Raw genomic sequence first — 18,037 nt, 5'->3', positions numbered from 1 at the left:
ATACGGAATTGGACCGAGGAGTGTTCTCATATGGAACTATGCTGCACACGCCCGCCCGCGACAAGAGCTGAATTGTAGTCAGCTTGCCCCGCTGCGCGCAGGACGCGTGCGTCCCCCGCTCCGAGCAGAACGCAGGCGGAATGTCGCTCCCCGTCTGAAACGGCCTTGACTCCTGGAATCCCAAGGTCTTTCATATTGAAATTATCTTGATGGCCTGGGAAGAGACGTGTTAAGGGAGTGCATCAGTCGTGAGCCTTGACAGTAGGCTACCAGCCTGCGCTGCGCTCAGAACAAAGTTGGATGAATGGATGGACTTTTTGGAATCCTGCAAAAATGTTTATTGCGCTCTAAAATCATGAAAGCATAAATGTAAAAATGCAGCAACAGAAGTAGGCCTAGTCTAGATGAGATGGTGGTTTAAATGAATGGCAACACATAAATTCAATGGCCGGTCATGGCAAAGCACCCGCTAACGCAGGCTACCCCCCTCCCACGATCCAGGGAAACCGGTTCCTCCAGTTTATTTGAATATAAAAGAATTTTGGGGGGGGGGGGGGTTACAATAGTCTAGTCCAGGTTCGCTGGAGGACCTGTATTTTCAGTGTTTGCTGGTAGCGGACTGCATCGATCAATGCAATGACTCTTCAGTTTTACCCTTTTCATCAATAAAACATCATTTTTACAACCATGTCTCATTGATTGGGAAGGCATTTAGAGCTGCCGGTCTATTAGCCTACATTCGGACTCAGAGGATGACATAACTGTTTATTGAGAAACAATTGGCTATATAAAGAAATACCACAATGCATGTAGTCTAGATATATTAGGCTACATTATGGTTATACACTTTATGGTAGACTGCCCTCTCGCTCGCTAAGCAGGCTACATTGTGGCTGTTTTGTTCATCGCCTATAGGCTACACATTAGAAAAATGTTTTTTTTTATATAGACCTAGAAGGAATCATTTCCTATTTTAATACAATTCAAATTCTGCTTAGAGGGAATTATTTTCAACGGACATTATGACCTGAGCATAATTAATAATTATCTAAGTTAATATAGGCCTATGAGAACGCAACGCTTTTTACGATAGGCTAGGCCTATGCGTCTTGTGATTGTAGGCTACTGTAGCCTAGGCTACAACTTAAGGCTTGCCCTATTGAATTCATTTTATAGCCTACTAGGCTACTCATTATTATCGAATTATCTAGTTGATATATGAATAAAACAATAAGCCGTTTTAATGGCTATGGGCTACTAGTTGTAGCGATGCGCTCTGCTCTTACGCACGGTTGAGGCGGCAGCTCAAATACACAGCCAACTGGAGATGTCGCGTCTGGGGAGGCTCTGTGTCTCTCCACCAGTCCCCAGCGAGTCCAAGCTATTCCCAATGAATAATACTTAGGCCTATTTATAATAGCCTACATAGCGCGAAACTGTTCATATAATAGGCTGTAGCCAGCGCGAAACTGCGCATTCCCTATAGCCGTTCATTGAACAGCTGGCGGCCGGTATAAATAAATTAAAACATACACGATATTTTGTTATTTGAATGATCTTGAATATATATATTCAAGATCATTCAAATAACAACATATTGTGTAGCCTATGTTTTTTTCATTTATAATTTAACAATAGGGGGTGCAACAGAACACAATTTTAGGGAAAGTCATTGACAGGCGGACTTCAATGTTTTATTAAAATATAGTTATGTGCAAATGAAAACCCACAATCGTCCTATGGACCTTACCCCGATTTTGGAAATCAGATAAAGGCGTTCACAAGACCATTTCAATAATCGCATTATTACAATTATCGGTTGATGTCTCACTGTCAAACCTGCCGCTATGCACAAGATAGTTAATGTCCGGATATGATTGGCAATGAGTGATCTTTACTCATGGCGACTATTTCAATTTTGTATGGATCCACAAGTCGATCAAGCTTATTTTTTCTTTGTATCGTGCTGAAGCCATATAGCCTACTGCGCTCAGACTTGGCTACATTATGCCCTGTCTTCAAATTTACTTCCGGGGTTTACGAGTAGCCTAACAGTTGAATGCGTTCCAGAAACAAAACGCAAAACCCTCACGTTCACCATATCTTTACTAACAAATATATTTACAATACTGTTATTTTGCGCATTTGACCAAACAGCCTCCACGTCTTGACCCGACGTCAGTTGCCGAGATAGATAGGCTACTGTAGGCCTAGATATATTATAGGTGTTCGTAATAATTAAATTACATCGAGGTGGATAAAACATGTGTTTGAGAACAAGGTAATAATAACAATTAAACGTTATTTGTATAGCCCCTTTCATACAGATACCTTCAGCTCAAAGTGCTTTACAACAGAGCATTTAAATTAAAGAATGTGAAATTTAATGATGCTTCATTCGTAGACTATAGGAGAAAAACAGAGCCCAGCCTGCTAAATCTACTCAAAGACGCCACCTGGCGGTAGTGCATCACTAAAACGAAATAACACCCGTCTGAAATCCCACGAGATTTCCAACGGGATTTCCCTGCCAAATACCGCGACGTGAAATGCTGCAGCAAGTTACATTCTTATGTTCCCACATCTGTAGGTCACCAAATTCTGCAAATAGACCATCAATTTACAAGCCTTGTAGATTGCTCAAACCCTCTCTGCTCCATGCGGTAAACCCAGAGTCAAGTTTAGCTGGCAAGAAAAGATGGTTATTGCAAATAGGAGCCGACATGGTGAGCAGGGTCCATCCAAATATACTTCTAATTTGGGCCCAGATCTTTGGTGCAACAGGATAAGTACTGTTCTGATGGAGATAATGACAGGCCACAGCAGACTAAAGCATGGATGGAGGATGATAAACAAGAGCTAGCCTTAAGTTTACACCAGCTACTATCTGATTCACTTATCCAAAGAACAACTTTGTGAAGATTGGCAGCCCAATAGTAGCGCCTGAAGTTTGGCAGGCCTAGTCCTCCCAGCCGTCTACTTCTCTGCAATAAAGACAATCTAATTCTCGGGGGGTTTCTTTCCCAAATGAAAGAGGAAATAATGCCATCTCATTTTGTGAAGAATGACTTGGGGACAAGGGGAGACATTGGAATAGGTACAAATATCTAGGCAATATATTCATTTTAATGGACTGTACTCTACCAGCTAGCGATAGGGGCAGGCAACTCCATCTCTGTAAGTCAGCCCTCACCTTTGTTGTTAGTGCAGTGAAGTTACGTTCACACAGGGAACTAACAGACTGGGTGATGTCAACGCCCAGATATTTAAACCCAGTATTCGAGAGATGAAAGGGCTGGAGAGACTTGAGAACGTTTCTGGCCAAATCATTAATAGGAAAGCACTCGCTTTTCTGTAGGTTCAATTTATAACCTGAGAAGCTTCCAAATGTAATAAGAAGAGATAAGATACGAGGGATACTCGGCACTAGCCCGGAGGCTTCCCGCTCTGCATTTGCTGAATAGCTGCCATGACCTCACTAAGGCTCAATGGCTGATCTAGGTCCTGACAATCATCTGAGATTTTTGGAATGGTTTGACTTGAAAATAAATCTGACATTACAGAGGTGTCCTCAGGAGACTCAGAGGTATAGAGTGTGGAATAGAATGACGTAAATGTATCGTTAATATGTTTTGGGTCTGTTGTAAGTAAACCGGAATCGTCACAAATTTGGGGAATTAATTGTGAGGCTGATCTGCCCTTCAACTGATGAGCCAGGAGTCGCCCTGCCTTGTAACCATGCTCATACAAGATACCACGTGTCTTAAGTAAGAGCTGCTCTGCATCTCGTAGTCAAAAGATCAAACTCTGTCTGTAGACTAAGCCTATCCTTATAAATTTCCGGAGTGGGGGTTACGGCATAGCGCCGATCAAGATCTGAAATCAATATCACTAACTCTTGTTGTCTCCTAAAGCGAGTTTTATTGCCATGAGCAGTATAGGAGATAACTGCACCCCTAATATTTGCTTTAAGAGTCTCCCATAACAACAAGGGTGAGGTTTCGTCATTCCTATTAGTTGCAAGAAAGAAATCAATGGCTTGAGAAATAACACCACAAAATTCAGCAGAAGAGAGCAGAGTGGGGTCTAGCCTCCACGTAAGGGCTTCTTTACGCTTAGTTTTAAAAGAAAGGTCAAAAATCATAGGGGCATGATCCGAAATGGTAATAGCAGTGTATTCAGCAGAGGTCAAAGAAGGTAATAGGGCCTTATCTAAGAAAAAATAATTTGCGTAGTAGGAGTGGTGAACATGGGAAAAGAAGGAGAATTGTTTATCAGTAGGATGGAGAAATCTCCACGGGTCAATGCAGCCAGATTTGTCCATGAAAGTGGATAGGGTTTGGGACATCTTCGAGGGTACAGTAGCCTTAGTACTAGATCGATCAAGATGGGGATCTATGACACAATTGATATCTCCTCCCCATATCAGGTAGTGGGTATTCAAATCTGGAAGCAAGGATAAGAGATTCTTCATGAACGTGACATCGTCCCAGTTAGGTGCATACACACTCACAAGAGCAACTGGGGTTTGATATAGAGATCCAGTTAATATTATGTAGCGACCATTGATATCTGTAATAGTGTCGGTAAGAGTGAACTGTATTGTTTTATCGATCAGTATAGCTGCCCCCTGTGCTCTAACTTCAAATTTAGAATGAAAAGCCTGACCGATCCATGGTCTAAAAAGCCTCAACTGATCACCAGTACGTAAATGAGTTTCCTGGAGAAATATAATATTGCCCTTCAGCTTTTTAATATGGGAAAAGGCCCTAGCCCGTTTAACTGGCCCATTTATTACACCAACGTCCCATGACAGGAATCTAACAGGGCTCTCAGATCCCATTTGTATTATATCCCAGATATTTGTATTAGCCATTATGATGATATCAACAAAGTAAACAAATTGCATAGTAGTAGATGTGGAAAATATAATACTGCCTTTGAGGGAAAGTACCAGTCTGGGTGACATTGCGACAGATTCAGAAAAGTGAATATTAAGAATAAACCTAAACAGAATGGAAAACAACTGTGATAGTATTTTAGACTTGTCTAGTCAAAAGATTTACCAAGATACGTTCAAAAGGTTGAGTCTGGTTTATTGTGGAAAACATTACGAGCGCAAGGACTTCCTGAACAACGCAAACAAAGGTGGTTTGTCAGAGAAGTGAAGTCAGTCACTTCTGCCCTGGCTTATATTCAGTCAAAACACAGGTAAGTCTTTCTAGGATTTGATTGGCTGAGTTGTCTATGCGTCATCGTGAGGGGACGGATATCACACAGTGAAAGAAAGGAATGTGGGATGAAACTCACTTTGAATATGGCTTTGAATAGAGACAAAGAAAACAAAAGGTCTGAGGGAGGGCAGAAGGACATAAGGTGTGGCCTTTCTGACTTAAACAAAGAGAGGAGGATAGGCGGTGTTTTACATTTACAAAGGGGAGACTGAAACTAGGGTTTGCAGGGGACTTGGGGGGAGGTGATGAATTACAAAGACAAAGGTTTAAGGTGTTTGGATGTAAATTCCTGGACAATCCCCCATTTGTGCCTGAAACAGGTACACAAAAATAAAATATAAAATCCAAACACAGTGTAAACAGTCAGCTATGCTATACATGTGGAAAGGAAATAATCTCTCCACTAGGTGGAGCAAAAAAAAAAAAAAAAAATCTCTTTTTTTATTATTTTCTTTCCACGTGCAAAATCACGCACCAAAACCCCTTGTTTCAGAATTTTGACAGGAAACAAGATAAAAAAAATGACATGATTATATACTATTTATAGTCTAAGAGTGGACAACCATTCACCAAAAAAAAAAACTTGATTTAACAAGGCAAAAAAAAGATAAAATGGTTACCAGTGTAAGAAGGGCAAAAACCTCTTGGTCAATTTAGAGGAAAAACCCAAACTTATTTATCAACTCATGTTTCAACCATTGTAACTCTTGTAAACAAATATGATATTTTTCAGATTATTTCAAAGTTCATTCACTCTTGTGAATAATCGCATGTGATGTCCTATGGAACATAGCTTCCATGTTTGCGTCTCTGAATGTTCAATGTAGGTTCCAGTGTGTGCGGTTAGAGGTGCAGTCATTGCTGTTGAGCTTGTCCACGTTGTCATAACAACCACGAGAAGGAGGTGACCGGCAAGGTCAGTCTCCGATTGCTCATCAGAGGAGAGGACAGTGTGGCGGTGACCGTCAAGGTCACTCTCCGATTGCTCATCAGAGGAGAGGACAGTGTGGCGGTGACCGCTTTTCCCTTGAGATCTCTGGTTTGGCTGCATGGACCGTCCTCTCAGCTACTTTTGACAGCTATTCCACACAGGCCAGAATGCCATGGTCCTGATTGTTCCATCTTTGACGGGTAGGTTCACCCCGCTACATCTCTCTGACGGGTAGGTTCACCCCGCTACATCTCTTTGACGGGTAGGTTCACCAAGCTACATCTCTTCTCTTCCATGTTTTCTGGCCTGTTCTCAGGCTGCTCATCTGCTCCTTGGTTTGGGATGCAACGGCGTCGAAGTTCTCTCGTGGGGACGGCCCCAGGTCGCGGATCAGGACCCAACCCCCAGGAGAGATGTGATGCAGGAACCCCTCCTTAGCCTCAGGAAATGGCGGTCCTCACTTTATTCCTCCATTTCTTTTTCTCCGCAGGTGGAGCAGATGCTTGTAGGTCAGAAATGTAGGCTCTTGAACTGAACCCGGTCCATCCCTGTACTGCTCCACGTAGGGTCGGCCCGGGTCGTGCTGCTGGAGGGCTCACCTCGGCGCTCCCGCTCCCCCAGTACAGGCTGATGAAGTGCTCCGTCTGTGGATCCACAGATGAGAGAGACAAACAGAGACAAAACAGAAGAGCAAAAAGAGAGTCCTCTGGTCTCCCGGTTCCCCTCCTTGGTCAGGAACGGTTATCAGCAGTCTGTTGGAGATTCTCAGAAACATGGTTAAGCGCAAGCTCCTGCTTTGGGGAAAAATGTTGTTATTCAGTCAGGAACACTTAAACAGGTTGTCTGTTCAAGTGTCATTTAGAGCCAGTCTGTAGTATCCCTACAGTGACATCAGGGGCAGTGTTAGAATGACTTCAACACGCCCAGTCCCCAGTCATGATCAAGGCAATTGGATTTGGCTCTAGCATTTCTCTCGCGATTTTATGAAAATAAAATAAAATAACCACATTCTCGTCTCAACAAAACAACACCCCCTAAGGGTGAAAGCAAAAATTTCCTGAAGTCAGGATAAAAATAGAGACGGGGCAAAGAAAAATGACACTAAAATGAACTGGCTTCATTTACAATTAACTAATCAAAAAACTCCATCAAAGCTTCATTTGTATAGCTAAAAATTTGTATATCTAAAACAACCTCCCTCTTCTGCATTTGAGGACAGAGTATTTGGGCACTGCTTCGGACAAAATGGTCTCTTCTCTGTTTCATACTTATCTGTCGCTCACAGTGAGTAGGTGACATGGCGTTGGTCTGCATCTCACGAACCCCAGATCGCCCATCTGTAGGGAAACAGGCCAGTAACCTCCATCTCCACCTCCGGTGTCCTGTGCCCGTCTCCTGGTTCGGCATTCACCCATCACTCCCGGAACGACAGTTGTCTGTAAAAAACACTCAGAAAAAACACTCAGGCCCGATGAATGTGCCTCAAACTATAAACATGAGATATTTAACATAACCATTTAAAATATATATAAATTGGGTTATGAGATGCTGCATTCAGATTAAGACACTGGCAACCCTTATCTATTCCCCCCACTATTATGCACTAACCTTATGTCTTAAGCTACATATCAGAAAAAGAGACAAAACAAACAGTTAAACAGACAAACAGCAGGTCCCAAGCAGTCCCCAGGAAAGCATGATCCAGGCTTTTCAAAGATCTGCCCCCCAGGGTCCATAGCACCTGAAAAATAAAACTCAAACACAGACTGGGTTCAATAGCAGAGGGGAAGGCCTAATGCCAACTCCTCAAAAAACACATCATCATTATATGAATGAAATTCATACAGTAGAAATGCATAAAACGAACAGCTTATGGCCATTCATTGACTATTGAAACAAACTCCTGAATCAAACACCTATTCAAAACCCTGTCAGACTTTTGAGTTCGCTCTACATCTATTTTATCCTGTTTATTTACCTTAAAAAATTAAAACTCTCTATCTTGGCTAGTTTAAAATCTCCCTTATGGGTTGTTCAAGGGAACTCCAGCAGGTGGCGCTCGACCCCAAATCGGAGGCTCTTCCTTCCTGACCTGTTCGGACGAATACCTCGTAGAAAGGGGTGGCTTAACTCGTAGAGAGAAGGGGCGTGGCTAATGGCGGGGGCAGCAACAGCCTGGTTGGGTGCTATAGAATTAACAGGCTTTTCCCTTAACCTTATCTCAACCACCTCTAGCTGAGCCCGAATCTTAGAATTTAACACTAAAATGTCAGATGTGGATGTAAGAAATCGAAAATGCTTTAGCACAACAATCTCATCAGGCTAGACGTTTAGCAGTAGAATTCTGTTACATCCTCTAGCATATTTTAATAGCTAGTGTTACAGGGACACCTAGTGGTGATCCCAAAATGTTGCATGTATGACCCGGATGTGGTCTTTGGCCGTGCGCGGGGAAATTTAAAGAAACAAATCCCAAATAACCACGACGCAGCCTAAAACCCCAAAACAGCAATGAAAGGAAACCTTATGGTTAACTCACGGCGGGAAAGAATACAATTTCGAAAGAAACACACATTAAGACACATTAAATTCGCTTAGTACTCACCCAGTCAGGAAGTGCTTTGTTCTCTTCTGGCTCAATGGCGGAACACCGCGAGAGTGGAGTTTTCCTTATCTCCTAGGCAACCAGCTAGCTAGCCTACTGGGAATCTAGCAGAATTTTAACAGTCTAAAAAGTGTACAAAAAATACTTTACAATACTTTACCTGGATCCATGGCGCGCGTAACAAACATACAATCAAGAGCCGAGGCTCAACCAGTGAACACATAAGACACGACGAAACAAAGGCCCACGTTTACAACAAACATTCTCGGCTGCACTAGCAATTTGGTCCAGGCTAAACCAGATGTCTAGATCCTACCAAATATGTACAGCCACTTGGTGAAAACTAACGCTCGTTAGGTTTACCAAGTCACCCAGGAACAAAGGGACAAACGCTTATTTATATAGCGCTTAAAACAACACATACAAGACAGACTAAAGTTAACAAACATGCTCGGCTGCACTAGCAATTTGGTCCAGGCTAAACCAGATGTCTAGATCCTACCAAATATGTACAGCCCCTCTGGTCAAAATCTCTACCAGAAACGCGGATTGCAAAACTCTCAATTCCGCCCTGTAGCTACTCTCCATTGAGCAAAAACTCTCTCAACGTGCTCTGCGGTTTAAACTCTCCCGCGACCGGCCAAAAGGGAACCTGTTCTGTGCCAAACTCTCACTTGAACAGCTTATACCCTCGTAACGAAACAAGGACGAAGTCAAAACGACAATACGATATAAAATATATATATTGCTGTTCACAACTTCCTTAGATAGTTACACAACTTATAGTACTAAAATACCCACGCTGGGGTTTCTGTTTTCAAACAATCCAGACCAACAAGCTGAACCAAATCAAGGCAAATACAACTCAACCCATAAGAGGGTTCGTTTAAACGTACCTGTGATTCCAAGAATCCAGTGGAAGAACTGAGGAAATAATCTCTGCGTGCGCTCTGGCGCAAGAGAGAAAATTGATTTTCCAAAACCCACTATGGACCCGACACGTCTGCCGATCAGTTCATCCACTGGAATCCCGGCAACACGCAGGCAGTGCTCCCATTCCCGTTCGCCAAACTGTGATAGTATTTTAGACTTGTCTAGTCAAAAGATTTACCAAGATACGTTCAAAAGGTTGAGTCTGGTTTATTGTGGAAAACATTACGAGCGCAAGGACTTCCTGAACAACGCAAACAAAGGTGGTTTGTCAGAGAAGTGAAGTCAGTCACTTCTGCCCTGGCTTATATTCAGTCAAAACACAGGTAAGTCTTTCTAGGATTTGATTGGCTGAGTTGTCTATGCGTCATCGTGAGGGGACGGATATCACACAGTGAAAGAAAGGAATGTGGGATGAAACTCACTTTGAATATGGCTTTGAATAGAGACAAAGAAAACAAAAGGTCTGAGGGAGGGCAGAAGGACATAAGGTGTGGCCTTTCTGACTTAAACAAAGAGAGGAGGATAGGCGGTGTTTTATATTTACAAAGGGGAGACTGAAACTAGGGTTTGCAGGGGACTTGGGGGGAGGTGATGAATTACAAAGACAAAGGTTTAAGGTGTTTGGATGTAAATTCCTGGACACAACACAGGATACAGCAAAAAACACACAAACACCCATCCCAATCCCACCCACCCACCCCTCCCAGAATTGCCCCCCCCCCCCCCCCCACTCCCGCACATCAAGTGTTCCCATCCCCTGACGATGGAAGCAACTGTGCAGACTCAAACAGGAGTCATCCCCTTACCAAAGGTACCTACGACTGTCACTAGAATCCGTTCGTTGCATAAACAACTCACCAGAATAGCCTCGCTAGGCAGCAAGAAAACGCAGGCAGGCTTAAAAGGCAATGCTCGTTTTTGACAACCTGGACCTTATTTACGACATATTATAAGAAGTTTGACTCACCGAGATCACTTTTGTGTTGTTCGGAGGCCTGTAGAAGAAATTTAAAATCCAGCGCGAGCCAGTATATCCATGTAATGACGGTGATCCGGGCACCGAGAATGCAGTTTCTCAAAATCTATTTTCGGCCGCTAAACGGTTGTTTTCATCAATCAGATTGGATGAATCGACAGTTGAGATTCCTCAACGCGATACATTGTTGTGGTTTTCAAATACGGGGTCTTTAGCCTCTGTAATATGATCTTTACACGCCTCTCCCCCACTTGCTCCAGCACGCATGCGCACAGGCCAGCGCGCAGACTGGCTATTCTCCGGCTGTAGGCTACACTCGCGGCTCACATTCTCTGCGCTACGATCGGATTGTTGGTGCCTAGAATATTGTCGTCGTCATTTGTCAGCAATGGTTCGTTTTTGCGTGTACCCAAATTGTCCAAACAAAATGACTACCTGGACAAATCTCAGCTTCCACAGGCTTCCTTTGCTCTCCACGGACGTCCTAAAGCTCTGGCTAGTAGCGCTGAAAAAGGACCCCAATACGCCAGTGGATCATGGATGTATTAATAGAACTGGATACAGCCACTCCATTCACTGACCGCTATCAACAATGAAGCCCTATTGAACCGCGCCATCTTGGCAAATTTGTAGTCATTTGACCATTTCCGGTGACTTTTGTACTTGCGCAGTTGTGCTTTTCTGGCCTTCCGGTGACTTTTGTACTTGCGCAGTTGTACTTCTGTCCTACGCGCGTCCACGGTCAACGTTGGCCGCTTCTAGCTATCGAATGGCCGACTGGTGTAAGATGGATAGCCTAACGTTAGAGAGATAAATGTTTATGGTTTCAGTCTATGGTTATGTTAATAAAGCTAACAATGATGTTGTAACATGCATGCAGCACTGCCGATCTGAACGATTGATTCATTATTACCATGGATCGGTATTGGGATTGATCAAGGGCGAGTGTGAAATAGCAGCCACGAACTCAGCGGGTTATCCGAGATGCGGTAGCAGCGGCCAAAGCTCCTGCTGGCGGGGAGTGAAGCTCTTCAACTCACCGGTCACTGGCTCCCTGGAGGAATTTAGCCTGGCTGCAATAACGTTATCACGAACGGAATGAATACCATCTACTAGCAAACAAAACATGTTCAGTTATATTTAACCTGTTAAAACTAAGATGCCTGGATTAAAAAATAATTTCTCCAATGGATATATTTGACAAAAACAGGTTAATATGCAAGCCGGTTTTCATTGCTAAATCAAAGCGGGGAGAGCCGGGAACGTGCGTGGACGCGCGTCGGACAGAAAAGCTCAACTGCGCAAGTACAAAAGTCACCGGAAATAGCAAAATGACTACAAATCTAGCCAAGATGGCGCGGTTCAATAGGCCTTCACTTTAGATTTCGAATCCTGGGGGCTTGCAGTGGATACACTGAGGCTAGCCGATCATCGGGTATGCAGTATGCACTTTGCTTCCGAGGATTTTTTTACAGGCAGGCAAAAAACACATGGGACACAGAAAGTGCAGCGTCTCCGCCTCAGGAAGAATGCCATCCCAAAGGTTGCAGAAGGCACAACAGACACAATGGAGGTAAAGCATTTATCTTGAAGCTTAGTGGAATTATGTTATTAGGCTATAATGTGTGCTCATCGATTGGTGTAATATGTCAACAAAGTAGCTAGCAATATAACGTTACAAACTAAGTTGAAGAATTATCTACAGTAATTATCACTGATAGCAATATAAATAGACTATAAAACACTGTCAGACTGAATTGAAAAGTCTGTAAAACTAAGAAGCATGTTTGTTGAATACCCCAAGCTCAACACAGGTGAGCTGGGGGAAGGGCACCTCTTTTCTTCACTAGCCTACCCTCTGCAGACAATTGTGTGAATTGGCTCCTGTACCTGCATTTCCATATAGCAACTTTACCAAGGGTGTTGGGGGAAGGGCACATTTCTTTGTTCAAAAGCCTACCCTATGCAGACAACAATGTGTGAATTGGGATCCTGTAGGCTACCTACATGTACAAATAGAAACCTTATAAACGGTTGTTTTTGTCATGAGGCTTTGTAACACACTTCTTCGCCACTATCTTTTAGGAGAGTGCCAGTGGTGCGGGGTCTCCTCCGGAGGCAGACTTTGAAATACGCCCACAATCCACTCCAATCAAAAGCCAACACAGAGCAGATGAGGAGCCATCTGGATCATCTAGGCCTGATTTATCCTCTTTGTTGACTATACTTCTAACCAGTCCTCCTCAGACAACAACACGCACAAGACCATCCCGATCTGGAAAATACCTTGCTTTGCCTCCTATATGGTCCCAATCAGTGGTAAGCACAGCAGTGAAATGGTTTTGCATGGGTATTATCCGAGTATCTATTCAGCCCATCCATTCCTGTACTGTACATATACAATGTGTATTTTATTTGTCTGCACCAGGAGCGGATCCCATCCACATCAACCTCCACTTTGATTCCTGCACACCCGTCTGCCTCAACACCATCGGCAGTATTGAGAGTGAGTTGAGAGCCTTGTCTTTTATTCATAGCAAAACGATAAACATGTATGCATAAAAAGTTATCATGTAAATATTACTATGATAGAGTGAAAATTTCTTACTTGAACATCAGTGCAGTTAGAGATAAATTCTGCAACTGTTTTGTGTCTTCAGAGTGAACATGAAGAAGAGATGGAACCGGTGTCTGATCTCAGCACGAGTTTTGGGGACTTGGGTCTGGATCCCGCAGACGTCAGTTTTGGACCACCAAGTTCTGACCCGCCTTCCAGCACAGGGACTACGTCTGGGTCTGCAAGCTCTTGTGGAGACACCACAACAGGATGGGCCGAAAAGAAGTGGCTGGTGAACGAGTCACACCTCCTTCAACTTTTTCAAACCTGTCCCAAGTGTACCAGTCTAATAACCGAGACTAAAATCAACACCAAAGGCAGCCAAATCAAGATCCACTGGACCTGTGGGAAACACTTTGGTGACTGGCAGTCATGTCCTGACCGAAGAGGCATGCCAGAAAATAATCTGCAAGTATGTGCATCAACAGTTTTCACCGGAGCCACGTACACAGACATAGCAGATTGGGCTTCTCTTCTCAACGTCCCCATTCCACATCAAACACAGTTCCAAAACATTCAGAAGACCTACCTCCTACCTGTCATACAGTCCACCTACAAAGATAAACATGACCAGATCAAATCCCGGCTCATTGATGCATCACAGTCTGGAAATAGTACTGAACTCTGTGGTGATGCCAGGTGTGATAGTCCTGGTAAATATTACATCATTACTAATATTGTACAATCATCTCAATCGCTATAATTTTATATAATCAACATTCCCCACCCCACCCCCACAGGAAATTGAACCATCTGTGTTTTTATTCTCAGGTTACAGTGCAAAGTATTCAACATACACTTTCCAGAATGATGCCACCAAAGAACTAGTCCATTTTGAATTGGTCCAGGTAATTCATCTATGCAAAACTAAAATGCACTGTGTGATGAGGTTGCTTTCATCAAGAAAAAAAACATGTGGATGTAAAACTTTTTAATATTCATTATGCTTTAGGTGACAGAGGCAACAAGCTCTGTCGCCATGGAGACCATGGGATTCCAGAGGGGCCTGAACCAGTTGCTGGAGTGTGGGGTGGATGTTGCTGTGATGACCACCGACAGATCGCCTTCAATCCGGAAACTCATGAGAGAGGAATACCCCCAAATCCGGCATGAGTTTGACCCCTGGCATGTCGTCAAGGGTAAGCTAAAACCACAGGCGGACTGGCAATCTGGCCGCGCTGGCAAATGCCAGAAAGGCCTTGGGACTCAGGCCCGCCTGAGGGGAGGGGAGGGGAATTTGATTGGAAAAAGGGCCGCTGTGTCTGAGGGGGATTTGATTGGAATAAGGGCTGTTGTGTGTGAGGGGGGGGTGTGCATTGGAATAAGGGCCGCTGTGATGCAAACGGCAGCCAGGGTCGTCTTTTGATCCCAGTCTGCCACTGGCTAAAGCCATCACATTTTACTATCTAACCCACAGCTTAGAAGTGCTTACTCATTTATAGAAAGGCAAAGTAATTGACAATGCAATTCCTTGCATGTGTTTGTATTATTTAATTTACTGATTGGGATTTTGTTGTGTGTGTGTTTTCAGGTGTAAAGAAGAAACTTGTTGCTGCATCGAATAAGAAGGACAGCAAAGACCTCCTTCTGTGGGTGAAAGCTATAACCAACCACCTGTATTGGTCCTGTGAATCCTCAAAGGGAGATCAGGAGGTAAGAATCCAAAGAATAGGAATTTAGAAAACAGAAAAAATAATTCACTAAAAACCATACTCTAATTTATAAAGTCCTCGATACTATTCAGGATCAGAATGGGATTATGATTTTTTCCACTTTGTAATGACCTAAAATATAAACAAAATGATCTCCCCTGATCTGCTACATACATACTGTAAACATAGCTTTACAGTCCTGTAATTTCAATATTTTTTTCAAGAGAAGTGTTTCGCTGAGGGTCCATTGTCATCTTTTCAGGTTGCAGTCCGTCGATGGGTTTCGGTGCTGCATCACATCAGTGGCGTGCATCGATGGGAGGTTGACGGTGTTGAGTACACCTGCTGTCATCCTCCTTTGACAGACGAGCAGCAACAGAGAAAGAGGTGGATAGAACCTGGTTCACCAGCTTTCAACGCCCTCAAAGACATCGTGACAGACAAAAATCTCCTTCGGGATTTGAAGCAGATGTCACTTTTCAAACATACAGGTGTGTCACTTTTATATAGTTGAAGTATTTCTGAATCATAATTTGTAATTGTTCTTCTAAATGTGTTGTTGAACCGCAATCCGCTGCTGTAGGCTGGGAATGAATCCTGTTTTTTTTTATTTTGATCCATTTCCTGTTTTGGCAAAAGGTGGCGCTCAAACACAGAAAAAGCTACAAAGTTATACTACCTTTATAGTCCACAAGGGACTAAATAATATACTAGTCCAAAAAACGCGCACACACACACACACACACACAATGTATCCGATGTGGATGTATAATTGTCTATGGTTGTCTGTCTTTCACCCACACAGGATCTCTGGAGGTGTTTCACTCCGTGGTGCTGAAATACGCCCCGAAAAGAATACATTTCGGATATGACTCCATGCGGGCACGCACACAGCTGGCAATCATGGATCACAACGAAAATGTAGACAGACCACAGGATACAAGCAAAAAAGGTAACGTGAGATTAGCAAAAAATATTTATAGTTATCAAAAGATTTACATAAATGTTACCTAGTTCTCTAAAAACAAGAATAGATAATGCAACTACTCAAGGTTGTTACAGGAAGCAAAACTGATGCCGGAGACACACCCAGTCAATCACATGGGATGAATAGATGGGGAGACACATCCAGTCAATCACATGGGATGAATAGATGGGGAGACACACCCAGTCAATCACATGGGATGAATAGATGGGGAGACACACCCAGTCAATCACATGGGATGAATAGATGGGGAGACACACCCAGTCAATCACATGGGATGAATAGATGGGGAGACACACCCAGTCAATCACATGGGATGAATAGATGGGGAGACACACCCAGTCAATCACATGGGATGAATAGATGGGGAGACACACCCAGTCAATCATATGGGATGAATAGATGGATGATAGATGGTTGATGGGCTTCAACTTTTTATAGGCCAGCTTTGTGCTCTAATGTCTTTCGTGGGAGTAATTGACAATCTTTACCTATTTTTTTATAACACAGTTCTGTGCTGTAATATATGTCCTGCCATAACAACCGCATTCACATAAAATTATTATTATTATTTATATGGTGAACTATAACTAGAAACTGCTTTCATTTTTTTCCAGGAGAACTCCGCTACAGTTTTAAATTCTCCAGACAGAGTCACGAATGGGTGACAAAGCCCATATACGTTCGCACAGCACAGACATTCCGGAGAGACCTCATGGAGCGCGTACTGCAGATGAGGGATGATCCAAATGTGCTTTACACAGTACCTCGCAAGGAGAAGAGACCACCTCACAAAAGACTGCTTCAGAACATTGCTCCAGTCCCTAGACCAGATAGAAATGTTTTAGTGGCTAGACGGACCAGTCGTTTTGGGCGTTTATTCAGAGCTACACCGTATTAGCTTGACAGAATTCGAATCATGTTTTCTGACTGCTGGATTGTCATGTCATGGGAATTTATCTCACTGTGCCTTGTACCATTTATATGAGAATTTTGTTGTTGATTTCTGGTCTGTGCTGTAGGTCTGTGTGTTTGTATGCTGTCTGTAGAGCATACTGACTCGAAATAAAAACATAAATAACTTTGTGTTTGTTTCATTTAATTTTTTGATTCAATAATTATGAAACGTTATATTTCTCTATATAAAATGTACAAATGTAGGCTGGTAAAAAAAAAAAGTACATCAGTGATACACTGCAGTGGGTAATATGCATCCAGCATAGTTATGGGATCTGGTCTGGGATAAGATTTTAGTGATTGCAAATGGCAATGCTAGGGAAAACATTGCATGTTATCCTAGATAGAATGAGACATGATAATGATGACAGTATTTTTCAAAGAAGCAGAAAATAATCGAATAATGTAGTCTGTTTGGGAATGTGTAGGCTATTGATTGTCAAATGATATTGAAAATGTCCTCTGCCTCGGTGAACCCAACATAGCTGTCTGTTGGGGAGGGGTATTTCGTTCTGATGGCTGTGACAATGCAACTCGGGATGACTCTTCTGTTGCCAGGTCCAAGGTGTTCCCCTCGAAGTGCCCACTCCAGCACAATGCGATAGGCTACGAGTCTGTACTGCCTGTAGGAGAGGAGGGTTGATTAGAAGAAAGAAATGTAAATTCTAAGATATTTACTTATCAGGCGTACAAATTCAAGGCAAAAAATATTTTATGCATATGTTATTTGTAGTCTACTTACTCAATTGAAAGTTGGCCATTTGGTCCTAAAGGCTTTGGCTGGGTCTTCCAGTTCACTTTTGGCACAAGAAAGAAAGTTTCTACCACTGCCCGGTTGATCAGAGATGGAAAATCCTCAAGAGTTGTGAGACACTGTTGTGTGGGGTCCGATGTGTCGTTATTTCTCGAGACTTCCAGACGTGCATCGTCTGGCCTCAAGTCCCACTCAGAGCAACAAATGCATTCCTCCTCTGTTGGCATAGGGTGACAATGTAGGCAAGAACACCACCAGTTACCATCTCTTCGGGAGCGTGCAGCGGTTTGTTGTTCTCGGGCCAGCTGTTCCTCTCTCTGTCTCCTCACCCTCCTTTCAAGGAGCTCTTCGTCCGTATACTCTGGCTCAAAACGATATGGACGTCCGTCATAT

At 43.1% G+C, this 18,037-nt stretch overlaps 1 protein-coding gene across 1 annotated transcript in view; it reads left to right on the top strand.

The window, feature by feature from the left end:
• Positions 1-18,037, top strand: part of furinb (furin (paired basic amino acid cleaving enzyme) b) — a gene marked incomplete at its 3' end in the record, with an annotated part of 304,944 nt that overhangs the window by 127,296 nt on the left and 159,611 nt on the right. The window lies entirely within an intron of this gene.

This window comes from Borostomias antarcticus, assembly GCF_949987555.1.
Source record: "Borostomias antarcticus genome assembly, chromosome: 16".
Taxonomy (NCBI): domain Eukaryota; kingdom Metazoa; phylum Chordata; class Actinopteri; order Stomiiformes; family Stomiidae; genus Borostomias; species Borostomias antarcticus.
Note: the sequence above shows the minus strand (reverse complement) of the source record. Positions and strands in the feature narration are given on the sequence as shown.